We start from the raw sequence: 10855 nt of genomic DNA, 5'->3' as shown, positions 1-10855 counted from the left end.
CCTGAGACCGCTGTCGAATGTTTGATTCGGCTATCAAATGTCTCTTTACAGTTCTTTCACTTGGCGGAACAGATTGTGCCGAGTGGGATCCAGGCCAGTGGGGGCACGCTAAGTGCACCCATTGGGTGTATCCCCGAGACCGCGTTCTACTGTCGGTAGTCGGCTGGGGTCTGAGAATCTCTTTCTCTTTTTTATACTCGTGCTGGGCAGAACATGCCGAGTGGTAAATCGGACCAGTGGGGCACGCCAAGTGCACCTATTGGGTGTAGTCCCAGAGACTACTGTTGAATGTTTGGTTCGGCAGTAGTCTTAGAACACTTCTTGCTGCAGTTTTGTTGTGATTGACTTTTGTTTCTGTCGACTGTCGTGCCTTATTTGTTGACTGCAGAAATCTTGTCAGCTCGGGGCCCAATTTGCTGAGTTGGAGAAGAAGAAGATTAGTCTCAACCTCGATCTGGAGCTGACCAAGAAGAATCTTCAGAAGGCCAAGGATGATGCAGCTGCTATGGGAGGTAATAACTCGTCGACTGTCCACCTTATAGTTTTTCCCTTTTAGTCTTTTGAATTGAGTGACTCCACTTGAACAGATGTGCGTAGTGAAAACCATCAGCTCCAAGCTCGTCTGAAGAATGTTATTTATTTAGTCAAAATGAAGCAGGCTCTAGAGCAGAAGGACCTTGACCTTGCTGCAGCGCAGAGGGAGGCCCAAGAGAAAACAAAACTTGACGACAAGAAGATGGCTTCAGTCAGCAAGTTGGAGAGGAAAACGCCCAGTTGAAGACTGCTGTTAACGAAGCCAACAAAGAAGTTGCGTAGCTGAAGAAGGACAAGGAGGCCCTATCTGACGAGGTTGGAGATCTCACTCGAAAGAGGGGTGAACTGGAGGCTTATCTGGGAGGGCTCGTCGATAAGATGCTCCTGAAGCTTGAAGGTACTTTCTCTTGTCCGACTGATTTGCAACTGTCGAGTCATCATATAACTACTGACTCACCATTTTTGTGGGTGTGTAGAATTCTATCAAGACTTCAAGGCAAAAACTGGGCGAATCGAGACGGACCTAGACCCCATAAACTCTCCCGTCAAGGATGAAGTCGCAATGAATGTGATGCGATTGGAGTCTTGTCTTGCCAGTGCTATGGATTATCTTGCTCGTCTGAAAGTGGCGGTGTCGCGGATCGACATGGAGCTCTAGCCCCGAGTGGAGTTCTAGAATGATCTCGAGTCTCTGATGACTCGACTCAAAGAAATCCCTGGTCGAGTGCAAGAGTGGAAGAAGTCGTCTGCTCGCTATGGCGCTGATGTGGCTCTGTCCTTGGTACGAGTCCATTGCAAGGAGGTTAAAGAAGATAAGCTGGCGGATCTCAAGGTTGCCAACACCAAGAAGCTCCAATTCTAGTCCTTCATGGAGATCTTCGTCGATGCTCCCACTCGTATTGCAGACGGCATCGACCTTGACAGCTTCGTCGAGCCAGCAAGCCCTCCTCCTGCCGAGTGAACAAACTTAATGCCTCACCTTTATTTGCCTCGGAATGCCGAGTGATTTTGTAACCATTAAACTCTTTCAGGCCTGATGCCTGAGTACTTCTGCTCGTGGTTCTAAACTTTGCTAGGTTTAACTGAACTTGGTTTTCCCTAGAATATGGTCGCTTTGTCTTCGCCACTTTTAGATCTTTTAACTCCAAGTGGAGCTTGATTTCTCACTTGGAATAGACGTTGTACTTGTGACATGGCTCTGACGATGTGCTCGATTGGTACCTCATCGTCCTTGCGGATCAGGATGGAGCGGACGTTGTACTTGTGACCCAGCTTAGACGACGTGCTCGGTTGGCACTGTTGGAAATATGCCCTAGAGGCAATAATAAAAGGATTATTATTATATTTCCTTGTTCATGATAATTGTCTTTTATTCATGCTATAATTGTATTATCCGAAAATCATAATACACGTGTGAATACTTAGACCAAATACGTCCCTAGTAAGCCTCTAGTTGACTAGCTCGTTGGTCAACAGATAGTCATGGTTTCCTGACTATGGACATTAGATGTCGTTGACAATGGGATCACATCATTAGGAGAATGATGTGATGGACAAGACCCAATCCTAAGCATAGCACAAGATCGTGTAGTTCGTTTTGCTAGAGCTTTTCCAATGTCAAGTATCTCTTCCTTAGACCATGAGATCGTGTAACTCCCGGATACCGTAGGACTGCTTTGGGTGTACCAAACGTCACAACGTAACTGGGTGACTATAAAGGTGCACTATAGGTATCTCCGAAAGTGTCTGTTGGGTTGACATGGATCGAGACTGGGATTTGTCACTCCGTATTACGGAGAGGTATCACTGGGCCCACTCGGTAGTGCATCATCATAATAAGCTCAAAGTGACCAATTGTCTGGTCATGGGATCATGCATTACGGTACGAGTAAAGTGACTTGCCGATAACGAGATTGAACGAGGTATTGGGATACCGACGATCGAATCTCGGGCAAGTAACATACCGTCTGACAAAGGGAATAGTATACGGGGTTGTTTGAATCCTCGACATCGTGGTTCATCCAATGAGATCATCGAGGAGTATGTGGGAGCCAACATGGGTATCCAGATCCCGCTGTTGGTTATTGACCGGAGAGCCATCTCGGTCATGTCTGCATGTCTCCCGAACCCGTAGGGTCTACACACTTAAGGTTCGGTGACGCTAGGGTTATAAGGAAGACTTGTATGTGATTACCGAATGTTGTTCGGAGTCCCGGATGAGATCCCGGACATCACGAGGAGTTCCGGAAGGGTCCGGAGGTAAAGATTTATATATGAGAAGTTGTCATGCGGACACCAGAAAGTTTCGGGGGCATATCGGTATTGTACCGGGGCCACCGGAAGGGTTCCGGGGGTCCACCGGGAGGGGCCACCCCTCTCGGAGGGCCTCATGGGCCGCATGGGGCAGGGAACCAGCCCCTGGAGGGCTGGGCGCCCCCCCCCCTTGGGCCCATGCGCCTAGGGTTGGGGGGGGGAACCCTAGTGGGGGCACACCCCCTTGCTTGGGGGGCAAGCCCCCCTCCCTAGCCGCCGCCCCCCCTCTAGATCTCATCTAGAGGGGGCCAACCCCCTTCCCCCTTCCCCTATAAATAGAGGGGCGAGGGGAGGGCTGAACACATGATCCAAGGCGCAGCCCCTCCCCTCCCCAACACCTCTCCTCCTCGGTTGAGCGCTTGGCGAAGCCCTGTCGGAGTACTACCTCTCCACCATCATCACGCCGTCGTGCTGCTGCTGGAGCCTTCTTCCTCAACCTCTCCTTCCCCCTTGCTGGATCAAGAAGGAGGAGACGTCGTCCGTACCGTATGTGTGTTGAACGCGGAGGTGCTGTCCGTTCAGCACTTGGTCATCGGTGATTTGAATCACGGCGAGTACGACTCCATCATCACCGTTCCCTTGAACGCTTCCGCACGCGATCTACAAGTGGTATGTAGATGCAATCTCTCTCCCATGACTCATTGCTTAGATGAACTCATAGATGGATCTTGGTGAAACCGTAAGAAAAATTTTAATTTTCTGCAACGTTCCCCAACAGTGGCATCATGAGCTAGGTCTATGCGTAGTTCTCTATTGCACGAGTAGAGCACAATTTTGTTGTGGGCGTAGATCTTGTCAACTTGCTTGCCGCTACTAGTCTTTTCTTGCTTCAGCGGTATTGTGGGATGAAGCGGCCCGGACCGACCTTACACGTACGCTTACGTGAGACAGGTTCCACCGACTGACATGCACTGGTTGCATAAGGTGGCTAGCGGGTGTCTGTCTCTCCTACTTTAGTTGGAGCGGATTAGATGAAAAGGGTCCTTATGAAGGGTAAATAGAAGTTGACAAAATCACGTTGTGGTTATTCGTAGGTAAGAAAACATTCTTGCTAGAACCCAATTGCAGCCACGTAAAAGACGCAACAACAATTAGAAGACGTCTAACTTGTTTTTGCAGCAATTGTCATGTGATGTGATATGGCTAGAAGTTGTGATGAATGATGAATGATATATTGTGATGTATGAGATCATGTTCTTGTAATAGGAATCACGACTTGCATGTCGATGAGTATGACAACCGGCAGGAGCCATAGGAGTTGTCTTTATTTTTTGTATGACCTGCGTGTCATTGAAGAACGCCATGTAAATTACTTTACTTTATTGCTAAACACGTTAGCCATAGAAGTAGAAGTAGTCGTTGGCGTGACAACTTCATGAAGACACGATGATGGAGATCATGATGATGGAGATCATGATGATGGAGATCATGGTGTCATGCCGGTGACGAAGATGATCATGGAGTCCCGAAGATGGAGATCGAAGGAGCTATATGATATTGGCCATATCATGTCACTACTTTATATAATTGCATGTGATGTTTATTATGTTTATGCATCTTGTTTACTTAGAACGACGGTAGTAAATAAGATGATCCCTTATAACAATTTCAAGAAAGTGTTCCCCCTAATTGTGCGTCGTTGCTAAAGTTCGTCGTTTCGAAGCACCACGTGATGATCGGGTGTGATAGATCCTTACGTTCACATACAACGGGTGTAAGACAGTTTTACACATGCAGAAACACTTAGGGTTAACTTGACGAGCCTAGCATGTACAGACATGGCCTCGGAACACAAGAGACCGAAAGGTCGAACATGAGTCGTATAGAAGATACGATCAACATGGAGATGTTCACCGATGATGACTAGTCCGTCTCACGTGATGATCGGACACGGCCTAGTCGACTTGGATCGTGTAACACTTAGATGACTAGAGGGATGTCAATCTGAGTGGGAGTTCATTAAATAATTTGATTAGATGAACTTAATTATCATGAACTTAGTCTAAAACCTTTGCAAAATATGTCTTGTAGATCAAATGGCCAACGCTCATGTCAACATGAACTTCAACGCGTTCCTAGAGAAAACCAAGCTGAAAGATGATGGCAGCAACTATTCGGACTGGGTCCGGAACCTGAGGATCATCCTCATAGCATCCAAGAAAGACTATGTCCTAGAAGCACCGCTAGGTGAAGCACCCATCCCAGAGAACCAAGACGTTATGAACGCTTGGCAGTCACGTGCTGATGATTACTCCCTCGTTCAGTGCGGCATGCTTTACAGCTTAGAACCGGGGCTCCAAAAAACGTTTTGAGCGACACGGAGCATATGAGATGTTCGAGGAGCTGAAAATGGTTTTTCAAGCTCATGCCCGGGTCGAGAGATATGAAGTCTCCGACAAGTTCTATAGTTTTAAGATGGAGGAAAATAGTTCTGTCAGTGAGCACATACTCAAAATGTCTGGGTTGCACAACCGCCTGTCCCAGCTGGAGATCAACCTCCCGAACGAGGCGGTCATTGACAGAATCCTTCAGTCGCTCCCACTGAGCTACAAGAGCTTTGTGTTGAACTACAATATGCAAGGGATGGTGAAGACCATTCCTGAAGTATTCTCAATGCTGAAGTCAGCAGAGGTTGAAATCAAGAAAGAACATCAAGTGTTGATGGTCAATAAGACCACTAAGTTCAAGAAGGGCAAGGGTAATAAGAACTTCAAGAAGGACGGCAAAGATGTTCCCGCGCCCGGTAAGCCAGTTGCCGGGAAGAAGTCAAAGAATGGACCCAAGCCTGAGACTGGGTGCTTTTATTGCAAAGGGAAGGGTCACTGGAAGCGGAACTACCCCAAATACTTAGTGGACAAGAAGGCCGGCAACACTAAAGGTATATTTGATATACATGTAATTGATTTGTACCTTACCAGTACTCGTAGTAACTCCTGGGTATTTGAAACCGGTGCCGTTGCTCATATTTGTAACTCACAACAAGAGCTGCGGAATAAGCGGAGACTGGCGAAGGACGAGGTGACGATGCGCGTCGGGAATGGTTCCAAGGTCGATGTGATCGCCGTCGGCACGCTACCTCTACATTTACCTACGGTATTAGTTTTAAACCTCAATAATTGTTATTTAGTGCCAAGTTTGAGCATGAACATTGTATCTGGATCTCGTTTAATGCGAGATGGCTACTCATTTAAATCCGAGAATAATGGTTGTTCTATTATATGAGAGATATGTTTTATGGTCATGCCCCAATGGTCAATGGTTTATTCTTAATGAATGTCGAACGTAATGTTACACATATTCGTAGTGTGAATACCAAAAGATATAAAGTTGATAACGATAGTCCCACATACTTGTGGCACTGCCGCCTTGGTCACATTGGTGTCAAGCGCATGAAGAAGCTCCATGCTAATGGACTTTTAGAGTCTCTCGATTATGAATCATTTGACACATGCGAACCATGCCTCATGGGTAAAATGACCAAGACTCCGTTCTCCGGAATAATGGAGCGAGCAACCAACTTATTGGAAATCATACATACCGATGTGTGCAGTCCAATGAGCGTTGAGGCTCGCGGAGGATATCGTTATGTTCTCACTCTCACTGATGACTTGAGTAGATATGGGTATGTCTACTTGATGAAACACAAGTCTTAGACCTTTGAAAAGTTCAAGGAATTTCAGAATGAGGTAGAGAATCAACGTGACCGAAAGATAAAGTTCCTACGATCAGATCATGGAGGAGAATACTTAAGTCACGAATTTGGTACACACTTAAGGAAATGTGGAATCGTTTCACAACTCACGCCGCCTGGAACACCTCAACGTAACGGTGTGTCCGAACGTCGTAATCGCACTCTATTGGATATGGTGCGATCTATGATGTCTCTTACCGATTTACCGCTATCATTCTAGGGATACGCTCTAGAGACAGCTACATTCACTTTAAATAGGGCACCGTCTAAATCCGTTGAGACGACACCGTATGAATTATGGTTTGGGAAGAAACCTAAGCTGTCGTTTCTAAAAGTTTGGGGATGTGATGCTTATGTCAAGAAACTTCAACCTGAAAAGCTCGAACCCAAGTCGGAAAAATGCGTCTTCATAGGATACCCTAAGGAAACCATTGGGTATACCTTCCACTTAAGATCCGAGGGCAAGATCTTTGTTGCCAAGAACGGATCCTTTCTGGAAAAAGAGTTTCTCTCGAAAGGAGTAAGTGGGAGGAAAGTAGAACTCGATGAAGTACTACCTCTTGAACCGGAAAGTAGTGCAGCTCAGGAAAATGTTCCTGTGGTGCCTACACCAACTGGAGAGGAAATTAATGATGATGATTAAGGTACTTCAGATCAAGTTGCTACTAAACTTCGTAGGTCCACAAGGACACGTTCCACACCAGAGTGGTATGGCAACCCTGTCCTGGAAATCATGTTGTTAGACAACGGTGAACCTTCAAACTATGAAGAAGCGATGGCGGGCCCTGATTCCAACAAATGGCTAGAAGCCATGCAATCCGAGATAGAATCCATGTATGAAAACAAAGTATGGACTTTGACTGACTTGCCCGATGATCGGCGAGCGATAGAAAACAAATGGATCTTTAAGAAGAAGACGGACGCGGATGGTAATGTCACCATCTATAAAGCTCGACTTGTCGCTAAGGGTTATCGGCAAGTTCAAGGGATTGACTACGATGAGACTTTCTCTCCTGTAGCGAAGCTTAAGTCCGTCCGAATCATGTTAGCAATTGCCGCATACTATGATTATGAGATATGGCAGATGAACGTCAAAACGGCATTCCTTAACGGTTATCTTAAGGAAGAGTTGTATATGATGCAGCCGGAAGGTTTTGTCGATCCTAAAAATGCTAGCAAAGTATGCAAGCTCCAGCGATCCATTTATGGGCTGGTGCAAGCATCTCGGAGTTGGAACATTCGCTTTGATGAGATGATCAAAGCGTTTGGGTTTATGCCGACTTATGGAGAAGCCTGCGTTTACAAGAAAGTGAGTGGGAGCTCTGTAGCATTTCTCATATTATATGTAGATGACATACTTTTGATGGTAAATGATATAGAATTCTTGGACAGCATTAAGGCCTACTTGAATAAGTGTTTTTCAATGAAGGACCTTGGAGAAGCTGCTTACATATTAGGCATCAAGATCTATAGGGATAGATCGAGACGCCTCATAGGTCTTTCACAAAGCACATACCTTGATAAGATTTTGAAGAAGTTCAAAATGGATCAGTCCAAGAAAGGGTTCTTGCCTGTATTGCAAGGTGTGAGATTGAGCTCGGCTCAATGCCCAACCACGGCAAAAGATAAAGAAGAGATGAGTGTCATCCCCTATGCCTCAGCCATAGGATCTATTATGTATGCCATGCTATGTACCAGACCTGATGTAAACCTTGCCGTAAGTTTGGTAGGAAGGTACCAAAGTAATCCCGGCAAGGAACACTAGACAGCGGTCAAGAATATCCTGAAGTACCTGAAAAGGACAAAGGACATGTTTCTCGTTTATGGAGGTGACGAAGAGCTCGTCGTAAAGGGTTACGTCAACGCTAGCTTCAACACAGATCTGGATGACTCTAAGTCACAAACCGGATACGTGTATATGTTGAATGGTGGAGCAGTAAGCTGGCGCAGCTGCAAGCAGAGCGTCGTGGCGGGATCTACATGTGAAGCGGAGTACATGGCAGCCTCGGAGGCAGCGCATGAAGCAATCTGGGTGAAGGAGTTCATCACCGACCTAGGAGTCATACCCAATGCGTCGGGGCCGATCAAACTCTTCTGTGACAACACTGGAGCTATTGCCCTTGCCAAGGAGCCCAGGTTTCACAAGAAGACCAGGCACATCAAGCGTCGTTTCAACTCCATCCGTGAAAATGTTCAAGATGGAGACATAGATATTTGCAAAGTACATACGGATTTGAATGTCGCAGATCCGTTGACTAAACCTCTTTCGCGAGCAAAACATGATCAACACCAGAACTCTATGGGTGTTCGATTCATCACAATGTAACTAGATTATTGACTCTAGTGCAAGTGGGAGACTGTTGGAAATATGCCCTAGAGGCAATAATAAAAGGATTATTATTATATTTCCTTGTTCATGATAATTGTCTTTTATTCATGCTATAATTGTATTATCCGGAAATCATAATACACGTGTAAAGGCGTTAAAGCTCTACCAAATACGTCCCTAGTAAGCCTCTAGTTGACTAGCTCGTTGGTCAACAGATAGTCATGGTTTCCTGACTATGGACATTAGATGTCGTTGACTGGGTGACTATAAAGGTGCACTATAGGTATCTCCGAAAGTGTCTGTTGGGTTGACACGGATCAAGACTAGGATTTGTCACTCCGTATTATGGAGAGGTATCACTGGGCCCACTCAGTAGTGCATCATCATAATGAGCTCAAAGTGACCAAGTGTCTGGTCACGGGATCATGCATTACGGTACGAGTAAAGTGACTTGCCGGTAACGAGATTGAACGAGGTATTGGGATACCGACGATTGAATCTCGGGCAAGTAACATACCGTCTGACAAAGGGAATAGTATACGGGGTTGTTTGAATCCTTGACATCGTGGTTCATCCGATGAGATCATCGAGGAGTATGTGGGAGCCAACATGGGTATCCAGATCCCGCTGTTGGTTATTGACCGGAGAGCCGTCTCGGTCATGTCTGCATGTCTCCCGAACCCGTAGGGTCTACACACTTAAGGTTCGGTGACGCTAGGGTTATAAGGAAGACTTGTATGTGATTACCGAATGTTGTTCGGAGTCCCAGATGAGATCCCGGACATCACGAGGAGTTCCGTAAGGGTCCGGAGGTAAAGATTTATATATGGGAAGTTGTCATACGGACACCGAAAAGTTTCGGGGGCATATCGGTATTGTACCGAGGCCAGCGGAAGGGTTCCGGGGGTCCAACGGGAGGGGCCACCCCTCTCGGAGGGCCTCATGGGGCAGGGAACCAGCCCCGTGAGGGCTGGGCGCCCCCCCCCCCTTGGGCCCATGCGCCTAGGGTTGGGGGGGGAACCCTAGTGGGGGCGCACCCCCTTGCTTGGGGGGCAAGCCCCCCTCCCTGGCCGCCGCCCCCCCTCTAGATCTCATCTAGAGGGGGCCGCCCCCCTTCCCCCTTCCCCTATAAATAGAGGGACGAGGGGAGGGCTGAACACCTGATCCAAGGCGCAGCCCCTCCCCTCCCCAACACCTCTCCTCCTCCGTTGAGCGCTTGGCGAAGCCCTGTCGGAGTACTGCCTCTCCACCATCATCACGCCGTCGTGCTGCTGCTGGAGCCTTCTTCCTCAACCTCTCCTTCCCCCTTGCTGGATCAAGAAGGAGGAGACGTCGTCCGTACCGTACGTGTGTTGAACGTGGAGGTGCTGTCCGTTCAGCACTTGGTCATTGGTGATTTGAATCACAGCGAGTACGACTCCATCATCACCGTTCCCTTGAACGCTTCCGCACGCGATCTACAAGTGGTATGTAGATGCAATCTCTCTCCCATGACTCGTTGCTTAGATGAACTCATAGATGGATCTTGGTGAAACCGTAGGAAAAATTTTAATTTTCTGCAACGTTCCCCAACAGGCACCTCATCGTCCTTGCGGATCAGGATGGAGCGGACGTTGTACTTGTGACTCAGCTCCAATGACGTGCTCGATTGGAACCTCGTCGTCCTTGCGGATCAAGATGGAGCGGACATTGTACTTGTGACGCAGCTCAGAGGATCTTTGTGACTTAGGCGAGGATGGGGTCGCAGCTAAGCCTCCGAATGAGAGGGTTGCTCATCACTTGGAGTGGTTTTTAAACTTAGGTGAGTACGGGGTCGCAGCTAAGCCCCCAAGTGGGAGGATTGCTCTCCACTCGGAATGGTTTTTAAACATAGGCGAGTACGGGGTTGCAGCTAAGCCCCCGAGTGGGAGGATTGCTCTCCATCGGAATGGTTTTTTAACTCAGGCGAGTACGAGGTCGCAGCTAAGCCTCCAAGTTGGAGGATTGCT

Source organism: Triticum aestivum, chromosome 1B, assembly GCF_018294505.1.
Source record: "Triticum aestivum cultivar Chinese Spring chromosome 1B, IWGSC CS RefSeq v2.1, whole genome shotgun sequence".
In the NCBI taxonomy this organism is placed as follows: domain Eukaryota; kingdom Viridiplantae; phylum Streptophyta; class Magnoliopsida; order Poales; family Poaceae; genus Triticum; species Triticum aestivum.
Note: the sequence above shows the minus strand (reverse complement) of the source record.